At 43.4% G+C, this 15,228-nt stretch overlaps 1 protein-coding gene across 4 annotated transcripts in view; it reads right to left on the minus strand.

Moving 5' to 3' along the window:
• MAPKBP1 (mitogen-activated protein kinase binding protein 1) overlaps positions 1-15,228 on the minus strand; it is a 95,913-nt gene that overhangs the window by 68,716 nt on the left and 11,969 nt on the right. The gene's annotated exons all lie outside the window — the stretch shown is intronic.

Genomic DNA, 15,228 nt, shown 5'->3' on the forward strand with positions numbered 1-15,228 from the left:
AAAAGCACTCAACCTCTGAGCACAAAACAGTTCTCAGCCCTGGGGTTATTTTGACTGACACAAAATTATTCTCTTTCCTTTACATTTGCACAGCTTCATTTTATTTATTATATATTTGATGCATACATTCCTCCTCAGCATTGCTGTCTGTGCCAAACTCAAGGATTTTACTGGGTCACAGTCTTCTGTTTTTAATTATCATCATCTAAGTCATATTTGGTTAAGGCCTTAGGGGCACGGACACAGCATCAGAAGTTACTATTGTAATAATTACTACTGACTTTAATAGCTGCCCTGAAGACGAACATCTTGCATTTATACCGAGGTGGAGCACAAAAGGCAGGGGTGGGGCTCGTTTCCCACGCCACCCTGACCACACACCTTACCAGACCTGAGGAGTTTGGCTGCAGGGTGAGACACAAGGTCTCACTGAGCTCAAGGCTCTAGGTTACTAGGTAAGGGGCCAGAAATAACCCCACACAGAGAACCACCTTGATTCAGCAGGTAAAACAGGGCTGAGGTGCCACTACTCAACATGAGCCACCCATGCTTTCAGCTAGTTCAAATTTGGCCTGCCTTCAAACAGTGACACGGAAAGTGGAAGATTTCATTTTCCAATCTCTCTGGAACAACTTGGTCTTTTTTCCCCTCTTATTAATAATACACCCCAGGTACCTTAAGACATTATAAGAAACCACCAAATTCTCCCCTTCCCTTGCAAACTGAGAATCTCTGAAAACATGTATTTTTGTTAAGAAAGAAGATGCAATTAAAAATGCAGTTACAAATCCATTGATAAAGAAAGAAACTATTAATAAAGATAAAGAAAAAGCTATTAATATTGGAACAAGGTTGGGGAGAGGAGTGGGAAAGGCCAGGAGGATATCTACTCTTCCAGACTTGTTCACAATACTTCAAAATAAATCTTTTTAAAGCAGTTTAAAAACATGCAGAAAGAACTCACTGCCTCTGCTGCTGAGATTCTGGCTAATATCAGAAGTTCCCAAACTAGAAAAGGTTTGAATTCCTACAGAAAATTCATTCTTGACAGCAAAGGAGGAAGTGGAAGAGACATGTGCCATTCAAGTAGCTCCATCTAGATAAGGCACCAATTACTTGATGCTGTCAACAAACATCAATTTAGCAATGCTGTGATTACACTGCTCAGTGCAGGCTTTAGCTCAGTCTGGCTGTAATTGCCACTATCCTAAAAGGCACTGCTTGACCTTGGCCATGCAGATATTCAGCAGCAATTCAGCAACCTACTTTCACCAACAGGTATGTTTTTGCTCTGCAAGGATATTTATCAAGCCTCTCAGTGTGCAGTCTTACACCACAGCTGAGCTGACCTTACAGGAGCCTGTCTTGGAGGGGACAGTTCCTTCCTCCCTCATCCTACTCAAACCAGTGATACCCCCCCTCCATTTCCCTCACTCCAGACAGCCTTGGCATGGAAATTACTTGTCCAGAAGGCCAAACCAGCAAAAAATCACACTTGTAATTTTATGTTTGTTTTCTATTTGCCAGCTGGGGGAAAACCATAGGAAGACCAAATTCAGGGGAAAAAACCCCAAAACAGCATACCCTTTCCCTGGCAACTGGATCAATCTAGCTGCACATCCAAAACCCAGTCTGACCCCTCCATGTATTTAAGAAGAGAAATCAAACACGAGCACTACCTGATTTGTCTTGACACCCTCACCTCACCAATGCCAAAATGTCACTCTTATTCCTCCTCTCTCACTCTAAAGTCAGTGGAGGTCCCCTGCTGCTTTCCCAAGAGACTTTTTGTGGCAATGCTAGGATGTGGAAAGTCTACCTTTCTCCTATGGTCAGCACACAGCTTGACATAAAGGAGTAGCTCAGCCTTCCAGTCTAATTATTTTACTGCCAGTGAGTATCTTCTGGCCAACAGACCATCTGTTCCTTTAGAAAAAGGCAACTGTCAAGGCCATACCTCTGATATTGACAGAAAAAGTGCTACAGAAACAGATAACTGTCTCTAAAGATTCATAGCTAACTTTCTAAAAAAGGCTTCCCCTCTTTTGCTCCCAGTCTTAACTTCAAAAACTTTGTAGTGTGAAGAACTTGAAAGGCAACCCCACAAAGCCTACCCAAAGGCAGCACCTCCACTTGATAATACTTGAATATTAAAACCAACTTGCATCAGAAAGGATGCATATAAATTTAAAATGTAACCAAATGTGGTCTTATGAGACTTGTGAGCTCCACTTCCACCAGCCTGCCCAAAATACACACCACAGTTTTTTCCCCATGACCAGCTTCCTGACTAGGCAACACAGGGGCAAGAGATAGTCACTTTGTCACAAAACTTGAGAATGAAAAACATTTCAGAGAGAAAAAACAATAGGCAACAACACAGTATGAACTGGATGCTTCTCAATTTGCCAGCTAAAGCAAGTGAATTCTTAATATGAGTAATTAGGGCAAAAACACATCAACTTTAACTTCCTAATCTGGAATTAAGATTTGTCAGCAAAGGGCAGATCAGTCGATACAGGTCTGCATTATCTCACCTCTGAAGTTACCACTTCCTCCTGTGGTAAGGGCAGTCTCCCAGTCCTACACAGCCATAAACGCTGCCATTTATATGAGTCTCCCAAGAAGTACTTCAGCACATCCCAGTCAGAAACACATTATTTTGCACACCTTCCCAAGTCTGATCTGAGCTAACCACAGGATCTGGAGAATTCCCCTGCAGATCTAAGACTCTTCATTACCATTAGCTCCTGTGTTTGCCCATTTTGCAAATCCTACAGTTGTCAGACATGTCACTGCTTGCTCAGGCCTTCACAGGCAACTAATGGGCCACCTCAATACCCCTATCCAAACCTGGAAACAACTGCATGATTAAACCTGTCATTTGTACCTAACTTAGAGGCAGGAGAGGAGGCTGACAAGCTGCATTTGTTACTTCATCTTGAGGCTTCTATTAATAGCATTTGGCACTTTCAGTCAACATTCTTTATGCGACTTGCTAGAGTTGTTGAATTGATCCACACAAAATGCTTCTGCAGCTCATTTTGCACTGCCACTTTGCTGTCTGAAACCATCCCATCTCCTTTCCTTTATGGTCAACTTTCCATCAAATTTTGACGCTCAATATACACTCTTAGGCACCAAAACCTGTGCAGCTAACACCTTGTATTGCAAAATCTGATATTCAGCCATTTTACAGGCTTAAATCTAAATTTGGTTACTTGGAACTGCATAAATGTGTGTAAAGAAATTGTTGTGCCCAAGCAGATCCCTTACCCTGTTCCTTCCACATCAAATGCCAGCACCATCAGCTGGTAGGACCAAACCAACAGAGTCCTGAATTGCAAGACTCAAGGCACCAACAGGTATTCACAGCAGCTGGGCCTTCCAAGAAAGAGGGGTCTCACTGCAGCCCAATCCCACCTGAAGTCAGAGGGCTTATCTGATAGCAGCCCTTGCTTCGATCAGGCACAGTCCCACAGAGTGCATGGGGCAAGCCCATGCTTGGGGAAAGAAGCTATGTCATCTCTGCCTTCCTGCTGAGGTGCAGCTAATCCTTTCAGAAAGACTGATCTGAACAGCCCCAGCAAGCCTCATCTGGCTTTTCAGAAAACTCCATGTCTGACCAGCTGCGCCCAGGTCTCAGAGTGAGCTTCGTACTTGCGTGAGCTCTTTCTGTTGTTTTGAGGAAGTTATCACAAACAATTGCTTCCATATGCTATAAAGACAACACAGAAATCCTTGAAGGATCAGCCCAACTTAACCTCCATCCACAAACACTTTCCTCTTTCCCATCATTTGCATTCCTTTGGGACCATCTACACTTGCAAAGCCACACGGGAGTACAGGAGCACTGTGGCCTGCACATCCAGCCAGGACTCTGTTAGAAAGCAGTAGTAAACACACCCAGCACTGCAACAATTTCCACCAGAACGGGTGCCAAAAGAGACAGTCTCATCATGCTGACAGTCCTGCCTGACCTGTCACAAGCACTCTGCCTAGAGCTGCACTGTTTCACTGCTGAACCCCTGGGTAGGAGCTCCTGTATCTGAGCCTGCTTGCACACCAGCAGATTTCTGAGGTCTGCCTTCATCTTAAAAGAAAGAGAGAAAAAGACATTTTCAAGAGAAGGCCATCTTTAGGCTTTAGGCCACCAAGCATCCTCAAACAGTTTTGACCGTAGGCTGAATAATAGCCTATAATAATCCAGTGCTCAAAATGACAACCAAGTGGAGAAAACTGATGTTACTGTACAGGGCTGCCCACACACTCTAGTACCTACAGCATTAAGCAAGAGGCTACAGCCCGAGAAAACCATGTCCAGCAAGCAGGTATGTCTGTTCCAGACTTCACGAGATTGGCTACCTTGGATCAGAGGCCAATATCTAGCCCTGGTTTCTTTTTCTATTTGCAGTCAAAAGCAAAGGAGGAAAGTCAGAAAGAACGGTATAAAGAAATGTATGGATAAAGGTTAAGATGAAGGAAATCAAATTTGATTCTTTCTCACATCCTGTCAGTCTTCCAGTCTCAAAATAGATATTCTCCATTTTTAACTTATTTCAGTAGAATTCTCCACCATGAGCTTATCCACTCTGTCTATAAAAGCTTAGCATACACCACATCTTTTGACAAGGAACTCCACCAGTCTTGTATATTGCAAGAAGAATCATCTTTCATTATTTGTTTCAAACCTCACTTTTAAGTTTTATTCGACATGCCTCAATCTTTGTACGGGAAGAGACAGTGAACAGTCAGTCCCCATCCACCACCTTTAGGTGGTTCATGATGTTTTAAGGAGCTATACTACCACTGCAAGTCATCTGTGTTCCAAGTACAAGAGTCTTCTTGAAGTCACTTTATGGCTCTTCTGAAAGCCATTCCATATCCTTTATCAACTCTTCTGTGAAGCACCTTCTATGTCCCTTATATTTTCCCTGAGACGAAGAGGAAACACCAAGACCGCATGCAGCTTTCCAGGCATGGCCACAGCAAGTGTTCACAGAGCAGGATAGTACAGTCTGTTTTGTTTTCCATTTTTTCCCATTAATACCTTACTCTCAATCTGCCTTTCTGACATCTAAGATCATTTACAGAGAGCAACAAAGAGGTCACCCTGCTCAACAAAGTCACAGGTAAGACCTGCTGCTGCTTTGCATTTGGAAACATATCCTCCATTCTGTACTGCCTGCTGCCCTATGGAATGGGAAATCCTATTCTTGAATTAATAGTTTGATTTCAACATGCCCCTTTCTCTCCATGCCGTTGTGTGCATTTACGATCAAGAGCATCTTCAGAGAGAGTTCTTGCAGCACAGTTATTCCAATCCACTCCAGAATGGCTACTTCAGCGAATGTCCACAAGCAGACAAGTTCTATTTTAAAAGCCTTCCCACGGGCCTATGTATAACACAGTTAACATCCGAACGCATTTAATTAAGTGGCGGCATCGAGTCAGCATGACAAGACAACATCCATCAGAGTTCATCTACCGTCCACTGCACAATGTGCCTGCCCTCATCCCGCTCTCCTGCTTGAAAGTAGGCATATTAATAATGCATGTGCAAAGGCACGTGCTCCTGAAAAAGCAAAGGACACAGAAATCCCTGAGATACATGACCCATGAGGGTTACTGCGAAAACCCTTCCCTCTCACATAATTAGTTGTAACTAAGTAACAATCTTGCTGGGGGGAGGGGGGAAAAGGAAAGGGAGGGGCGTGGCTACATAATCATCTGTTCTTTTGCCTAAAAGGAAGAAAAAAAAAAAAAAAAAAAGCCTTTTCTGATCAACTTCAGACCCCAATGTTCTTTGGTCCAATACACGGACACAGGGAGCTCCAACATCAGGCCTGAGTTTCACAACAGCACCATGGTTTGCGCGTCTGTCTCTCTACTTCTGCTCCTGGAGTTTTCAGCACCTCTGCATGCACTCCAACGTGTTTTCCATGCTGCTACACAGCAAAGTTGTATCAACGCACTCTGGCATCCAATACGTGAAAATGCTGAAAATGTAGCTGTACATTGTCAGCGTCAGCATTTAAGAAATAGCTGTCTATCTTACATAAGTGAAATTCGATACAGAGCGCCAAATCTCACAGCTGGCCCTGTTTGTACATCTCTGCTGCTGCCCCCGAGCCCCACCACACAAAAGCACGTCCAACCTCCAGGGAGCAGTGCACACGTTGTAGGCACTAATCCATCGTCTGAACACACTGTCTGATGGCCTGTTACTGCTGCAGGAAAACAAAGGCTTGAAGTTTTACATTTAGTTCTGCTGAGCTTCGTTTGGCACATAAAACACAGAGCACTAATTACAGCATACTGTTCTACTTAAGGGGCTGTCAGCATTTCCACTGCAAAGCCTTCATTTCAGGGCTTTATAACACAGCTGTGAAATATTCATTTTGCACTTCAGCTTAACATGCAAAGGTCTGGCTTTGGACCAGGTTCCCCTGCCTGATTTTTTTTAAGGGGGGGAGTTAGGGTTTTTATTGTTGGTCTGGCAGGGGAAGGGCTGAAGATGGGTGGATAGAATTAACTGCAGGAGGTGTTTGACTTACAAAAGCGCACAAACAACAAAACTACTCAGCTCCATAGTTGGTTTTTGCCCCTCACCGATCCAATGTGCTCCCCTGCTTTTGTATATGCATATTGAATATGCACTTCTAATTTTCTTTTACGTATAAGTATTTTAAATTTTTAAAGAGGTTTTTCTATCCTTTCCCTCTTCTCCAGCCAGTCTTTCTTCCTTTAGCAACCAGCACTAGGAAAGAGTAATGTCTTGACAAGCCTGGAGACTGAAAATATTCCACCTGCATAAGGCAACAGTAGCAAGCCAAGGTCCAACACACCACTCATTCATGAGGTCTCTGGCTGACAGAGCAGTCTCCATTTCTCTCACTGTGGGTTCCTAAGCCTTGCCCACAGCCACCACTGCACACCCACACCAACTGCCCAACTGACCCTCCAGGAGCTACTGCAAGACCATGAAACTGGTTTCATGCAATCCAATACACAGATATGTTCTGATATTTAAGGTGTTTCCAGCCAATACCCAGTTTAAAGGCAGTATTTGTGGGAAAAAGGATTGAGAGCTATGAGCAAGTCCTCACAATTAACCAATAAAAAAAATAAAGTGAAAGAGGAAAAAAAAACACAAAGCAAAACAAAAGAGAAAAACACCTGACCAGACCATCATAGTATGACAAAAGCAGTTGCCAATTTGATGCAATTTGATTTCAAGATAACCCCTTTAAGATCATCCGGGAACAATCTCCCACAACCCAACTTATGAATGGCACTCCTTGGCACAAGAGTGGCAAGACCAGAAACTGACTTCCTGAAAGGTTTTAAATCACTAAGTTATGGGGAGCATCACATTACATTTGCAAACCTGCAAAAAATCAGAGGTGGGATGGGGGTATTCCAATGGAAGTGCTGAGCCTCAGCTCTAATGGCTCTGCCAGGTGTGTTGCACAGGGGTTGCAGCTGGGGTGTGCACACATTTATATTAAAAATTATCCAGGTATTTGGACAAACAGAACAGATCAGGGATGAAGGTGGGAGAAACGGAACACAAGCAACCTGGGGTCTCCACAGGCTATCTCTCACACAGGCTGTGTGCGTGCATTTGTCCATCTCTCCACAGAGCCTCTCTTGCCTGCTCTCCCCTCCTGGCCTCCTCACCGTGCTGGCCGCCTTCAGTCCAATTCCAGCTGTCAGGGCCACATTCCTGACCCATCAGCCCCAGCTGTCAGGGGCTACGTGCTGAATCTGCACTCTGCCTTCTTCTTCATGCACCTGAAGAAAGGCAGTCCCAGGCAGGCCATAAATACCATTGCGCACCCCCAGGGAGTGGGTGGGAGGCTATTAAAAGCACCTCTACCAGCAACCATAGCGAGGGAACTTAGAACTGGCAGCAGAACACACCTGCAAGTGTTCCTACAGCCTGCAAACAGGACATGTAGAGGATTAATTTCCTACCAGCTTCTACAGCACAACCTAGCCATCATTCAATAATCTTCCATTTCTTCATTTAACAACAGCCTGGACCACCAATTTTCTCTTCCCCACACTAAGTTCAATTTCTTCCTAAATACTGCAGGGATGAAGAGAGGTCTATGTAACTTTACCAACTCCAGCCAAAGGCATGTTAAGCAGCAGTTTCTCCTCCTTCTACCATTCAGTCATCATTCTCACTGTAAAAGCAACAACAACTCAGACTTCAATGAGATTTCACAAAACTTTCAGAAATCTGAGCTTCAGAGATACAAGTGTGGTGAAGGGACAGGGAAAAAGCGTGTGTAAATTGTCCACCATTGTCAGTGGTGTCATGATGCTATTTTGACTTTGATGTGGGAAATTCTTTTTTGTTGGTATAAGCAAAGTTTGTGAAAACTGTGTGATGAATGCATGAAATGAATGCAAAAAGAAAAAGTGACATCAAACAGGCTACAGGTATTCCTGGTACATAAAGAGTCAATCCTGATTTGTTCCAGACTAAGCATCTGCACATGGAGTCAATCGGACCAGCTCCACAGGCAGTTAAGCCCCATGGAACACAGAGACACCTCTGTGTGGGCAGGCTTCAAAGAAACCCTTCCTTGAGCTCTTGGGACCTGGAATTCTGCAGGATCACTCCTTCACAAGAACCAGATTTTTCCACATTGCAAATGTGCATTACTTTTTCATAAGGAAAGAGAGCAGAGCAGACAAGATACCAGACTTTACATAGGGTATGTTTTGCCCTCCTATATATGCAATTTCTCCAGTGATTTTTTTTTCTTTGTAGTAGAAGATGAAGCCAATTCACCTTCCCCTGCATCAAGAACTACCTATACAAGTTTTAGATACAAATATGAACTTGCAACATTCCCCTAATCTGTCCCAATGCCAGAGATCAGGAAGCAACTTCTGACTTTCTGGCAGTAGTGGTCTCCTCCAAATCCATGCACTGAATATAGGCAAAGAAAGTGCTTCAGTGAGAAGAAATAGAAAAAAAAAAAAAAAAAAAAAAGCAAAAAAAAAAAAAGCCAATATAGCTCCCTTGGGCAGAGTTTCAGTTACTCATATAAGGGTTTGAAATCAAGCAGGAACAAACGGTTCTCTCAGCGTAAGGGTCACTGTTCATCATCATTAATCACCACTTCCCAGATAGGAAAGGCTCCTTCCCCTCTGTTTTGCCCAGGCTTTAGCACTGACAAAAAGCAAGAGGCAAGAAAAAGGAAAAAAGCCAAATAGGAATGTGGGCATAGGCTGGCAAGGTTGCTCCCTCTGTGGTTCTGGTGAAGTCCCTCCTCTTGGTCTCAGCCCTGAGCTGAGCCTGCTCCTAAATGCAAACAGGCAACGGTTAAAAGTCCACAGCTTCTCGGGCATACGCTCCAAGGAAACCGTGGCAGCACCACATAATTCCTGACTCTGAAGCAGTCAAACACAGGGGCCATAACACTGCACTGCTAACACTGATACCGTCATGGCAAGGAGCTCCCTCCTAAATCACCTTCTGCTGAACTCTATAAACAACGCATACATTCAAGCTAAACTTGGACACAGGGAAGAAAGAGAGGGAGCAGAAAGCCTTCCCCACAGTCAACCCTGCTGAGGGGAGCCACAGAAGGAAAGCCACATCTCAGCACTTCAAGAAAAGCATCATGTTACAATCTCCTTCCCCTTAATTTCTTCTCTGGGGCTTATTTTTGGTATAAACGGATCTGTGAACTGTTTGACAAGGCTTGGGGGGAACTTAGTGGTTCATCTTGAGTTCCAAGAGTAGAAACACACAGAGCTATGCAGGATGAAGAAAAGCCTTTTGATCAGCCTGCCTGAGGCAACACACATAATTCGTTGTGATTTCTTTATTCACCCATGACCCCATGCCAAATCAATTAATTTTCATCCATCACCAGTGAATTACACAACCATTCTGCCCTAAAAGTCTTCAACTGCCATATCTCATCCCTACCTTACCCACCCCACATTGTCATGAAACCAACTATCTATGCCTTCTAGAGAAGAGCATATATGTAAGGAAGTCTTAAAGAGACTGTAAGGCAGTGTCTTAAAGAGACTCTGGATTTAAAAGCCCCACCTTTTCATGCCCAGATTCCTTACACAGAGCAGGTATCTCAGAGCTCGCCTTTCCAGTCACCTGAAGGATCTTGCCTGTAACTCCTGAACTGCTCCAGGACAAGACACCTTGTCCTCCCATGCATGTATCTCCCTAAAATTCCAGTGATGTTATGGGGGAAAGCACATACTTGCATCCTCGGGGAATGAGAAAATGGTTTTGTTGCAAGCTGATTTAAATTACGTTAAAAAATTACATATCAGCAATTTAAAAGATGCTCAGATGGGAATAAACACAACAGGAAGGACAGAGTAAGAGCAAAGCATTTATCACACAGACAACATCCCTATGGAAGGAGGCAGGAGGTAAAGAGATTAGTATTCCATCTCTCCCTAAACATTGTCTGAACTATTCATTATTTGTTTCACAGTACTTTCAAGAAGTCCCAACTAACACAAAGCCCTCCTGTACTTACAGCAGGCAGCAACATGTACTCTCACACAGCTGGCAATCTACAACCAAGTATAAGAGGACTAGGTGGCAATTCCACACAAACACTGAGGTTAAATGTCTTGAACGTGCAACAAATTAGCAACAGAACTGGGAATAATTGTACTCCCTCACAAATCTCAGCAGCTATCTGCTGCATAGATCATGCTGCACTACTGCTGTACTTCTCTCCTGCTTGAGGCCAGGGACAGTATTTTTAAAGAATGCTTAAATATTAATCAAAAGAAAGCATAAGAAATTTCTCTCTTCTGCCCAAGCCAACCAGTATGTACAGAAGGAGACATTCGAGCTTCCTGCCTGTCCCCTACCAAGATTCACTGCCTAGCACTAAGCAATCCCTTCCTGCACTCTTCCCTGCCCCCTGCCCCAAAGAATAAGCTTCTTACAGAATAGACTTTATCAGCATCTTGCCCTTCATGAGTCCTGGAATTAAGAAGCTCTTCACATCTGTTCATCAACATGCATATTGAGCACCCAAGAGATTTGTCTTGTCAGCCAGAAAGGAGACTACATCCCTCAGGAGAATTGATACATAGGAACGTGGGCCAAAGACTGAGAAAGCAAACTGAAGAGAACAGCACAAGCACTGACTTCCATCATCTCCTCAACAACCCTGCTGCCATTTCCCCTCCTGTTCCAGTACGGGGGGGAAAGCCCTTCACCTGTAACACAGTGTCCCTGTCATGTGCCCCTGCTGCTCAGCCACCAACACAGACAACTCCAGCAAACTCATGTGTGCTCACTCAGGTACACACCACTGAGTCATCTTTCTTCTGCAAAGATGCAAAGTGGTACTCCAGGAGAAGGAATCATCTTCCAACAGTCACAGCAGATGCAGAATTCAGTTTAATCTTTCCCAAATAGTTCACATTTCTTACAAGTTTATGACATAGACCCAGCATCCCAAAGACCTCAATGCTCTTCCTCTAAGTCAGCAGCAAGAAACACCATCGATCCTCACACTTTTGCACACACACATGCAGAGGAAAACACCGCTAGGCAATAAACCTAGAGAGACAAAAGGTTATAAAGGTAACTACAAAGCAATAATAAACAAACTCATTAAGTCATTCATTCAACTTGCTTTCACTCTTCACTTACTCTGCCCCTAAATCACTACTTCCTGTGATTTTTCCCAAGCACCTTTTCAGTTTATTTTCCTGAAGGAAACAAAGACTGTAAATGAGGGCTACAGTAGTCTAAGATAAGATGACATATTTGAGTAGCTGTTAAAGTGACTTAGCAGAAGAAGAAAAAAAAAAGCCATCTAAGTCCCTTAAAACCCTAAAAGAGGGAGTAGCTCTGGAAAATAAGTCTCCTCTAATTTGCATTTAGGTTAAGGAGCACAGAATTACCAAATGTGAGAACTGAAGAAGTAACACCATACTCAGAGGAAACAATTTTTATCCACAGACTTTTAAAACTCTTGGTTTTGTTACCATGTGGTTTCTGTCACATTTCAAGAAAACAAACCTTTGCAATAACCACCATTTCTTTACTGCTTTTTTTTAGAAATTCAGAAAGCCCTAGATCCAGGGCACAACCAACTCTTGTTGCTTCAACACTTCACAAAGCACTGCTGCTTTTACATTCTTAGTTCTTAGCAAAAATTGCTATTGTAAAAAGCAGAATGCAAAAGTAGAGATTATGGAACTCCAGTCTTCAGCAGAGAGACAACCCTCCTAATTTCCTGGAGGAAAATAAATAGTTTAGACACATTCACCTACTTAGAAGCATTTAGCAGAATCTATCTGGATGAGAAATAACTTGGAATGACACAAGTAATTCAGAAATACCTGAACTAAGTACATTTCTGCAGTTTAAACAAAGGAGATAATAACCAGACAAACACTTGAAGAACAAAGCAACACAAGAGAGAACATCCCTGTTGACTGACATTTGTGCTGAACCACCATGCTAACCCTGGTCAAACCATATTTTTCTCCAATAAAAAGAGAGCTGTAAAGCTTCTATGCAGCTTGTGTCCACTCCCTGCTGTAGTGCTCTGACAGAGAGGTAGTGGGCAACTGCTGCATACAAGTTTTCTGTCACCCCTGCACCAGAACTGGCTCCTGCATGAAGCCAGGCTGCAATTCCCATCACCAATCAGAGAAGAGGTGTTGGATGAAACAGAGCTGATGGCCTGTCAGAGTTGAATGAACGCAGCTGATGATTTGCGCTCTTAAACAAAAATGCAGAAAGAAATGACTGTAGAATTGTTTGTGGAGCACTGAAACCTGAAAATGTTCCCACACGTACACTGTCTTGTCTCTCTTCTAATTGCATCAGTCTGTTTAAGGAAAGACAATACCTCCACCTGCAAACATGTCTGCAGGTTGATACCTGCAATAGAGCACTTAGGAGACAATACTGTATTACTGTCTCTGTTTAAAAATTAGCCAAAGACAAAAGAAGTACTTAGAGTTTAAAGATGGAATTAACATCATCCACAAGCAAAGAATAAAACTGACTGCTCAGTGCTTATCAGTACTTTCTGCTATTTCTACAGAGGTCATTTCCTACATTTCCTTTAGGTGAGATACAAATCTATTAGTGACAGAAAGGACCACAGAAATTGGCACAATCTGCCACAGCAGGCAAGTTTACTGAGCAAATACTTGCACTAAACAATCTCGACAAAGAACCAGAAAGCTACTTTTAAACTGCAAGAGTTATGTTCACAAGCACTGCCTGGGAGAAGGCCTACGCATACTCCCCATGACTCAAAAGATGATAGCAGGATCCCAATGCATCCGTGAAACCACAGACGGTGCCACTCCAAAATACTGCTCCCTACCATGTGTGACATCATGATGATCAAGGCAGCTCCACAAGTGCCCACACTATCTGTCTAAAAGCTTTGAGGAGGAAAATATCTGATAGTTCAAGCCAATTCAGCAACAGTTCTGGAGTCAGAAAAAACTACGATTGCCACAGACCAACTCTGTGGTGTTGGGACACCAGGCTGCTGCAAACTGAATCCTATTTAATTTCTGACAGATGTTTCACCACAAGAGAAAAGAGCCGAGCAATCTTCAAGCAGGAAGCCAATGCTCCAGACCCAAGCACTTATGCTCTTCCCTTAAGGCATGCCATATAGCATTTTGTTGTTGCTTTCAGCCACCTTCCACAGCCTTTTCCACTAGAGATAGAGTATCTGGAAAGTCTTCTTGAATCAGCTGTAAGGAAGGGAAGCCCTGGGTCTACCACTTTCTTCTATTTATACCAACAACATTACTGCACCAGTTCAAACATATTTTATATATAGCTCTGTGGCTTATTTCCAGGCAGAAGTAACTCAATGCTGGTGTACATATGTTTAGACCACAGCAATTGGAAACAATGTCCCATAAACTCTGTTAACTGCTGATCCACTGTAACCAGAACAGGCTCTACAACTGCAGAAACACAAATGATGATAGGGAAAAAAAATTTAGAAGTTATCCACCCAGAAGCTAAATAAGCCAGTTGCCACCTGCACAGCACTGACAGACCTCCACTGTAGCCCCAACAGATTTATAGCTGTAAGTTAACAGCCAGCCTCTTGTCACATCAAGATACAGTGTCTGACTGCCAAGACGCCACATGGAGGTGACCAGGGTGTGGGCCAGCATAAGGGCAGACATGCAATACACAGAGCATCTGCCAGTATCCACTTGCATTTTGTAAACTTAAGAGTGGACAAACAGAAGATAGTTAGATGTGCACAGCTTTAATTGCAAACCCTCTACTGACAATACCGGCAGTGCTACCATATTTTAGTGAATCTGACTTGAATCCAGCACACATAAGCTCACACACTGAAAGGAAACAAGAATGGCAAGGACCAGGAGCCCTGGCCAACACCTGAAGGGTATTTACCTCAGGACTGGTTGCAGAGGTCTCAGTGACACTTAGACAAGGAAGACACTTGCTAGAAAGCTCACAGGTTACTGATGCCAGTGCTGAGCCTAGGCTATGATATGACTTCAGGTGAGCCAAGCTTCAAACAGCAGCCCTCTCACCCCAGCTCCACATGCAAAAAAGCAAGAGGTGATAATTACCATGCCTTTCACCAGACTCTCCCTCTCACAAGCTTAAAACACAGCCCTGTCAGTCTTCCAACACACATAAAAACAACCTTTCATCACATTTTTTCTCTGCCGCAGCAAAATACTGGGAGGGTGGACAGAGGGGACAGATATGTGATTAACATGTTTTTTTAAAAAGCTTGCCTTTCTTTTGCCTGAACCCAATGGGACTGAACTTTAAAGAGGAGGAAAGCATAATCAACACTTCACAAGTATCTAAAAAGGCACGGCACCTTTGGTTATGGGAAGTGGAAAAGTTAATGACCACCATCTCAGTCCTCTGAAGAGACAGGCGTCTCTTCTCCTGGGGTATAAATAACCTAGCCTTATCCTGCATAAACCTGTTTGTAACTTTAGGGATGGAACTGCTCTTCCTGAACATGCCAGGTCAGCATCTTGCTTAGATCAGAGGAGGCTCTGTCACTCCGTCAGAGAGCTTCTAGATGGGGAGAAAAAGGGAAACCAATTTCAGGGGTAAAATAAAAATGGAATTTCTCTGGTCAACTGCTTATTTGGAGGATGTGAAACAGGGAAAGAGAAACAGTTTCCATTCCATGTTTCACAGGACTGGTAAGCAACACATTA

Source organism: Fringilla coelebs (assembly GCF_963513975.1).
Source record: "Fringilla coelebs genome assembly, chromosome: 6".
Taxonomy (NCBI): domain Eukaryota; kingdom Metazoa; phylum Chordata; class Aves; order Passeriformes; family Fringillidae; genus Fringilla; species Fringilla coelebs.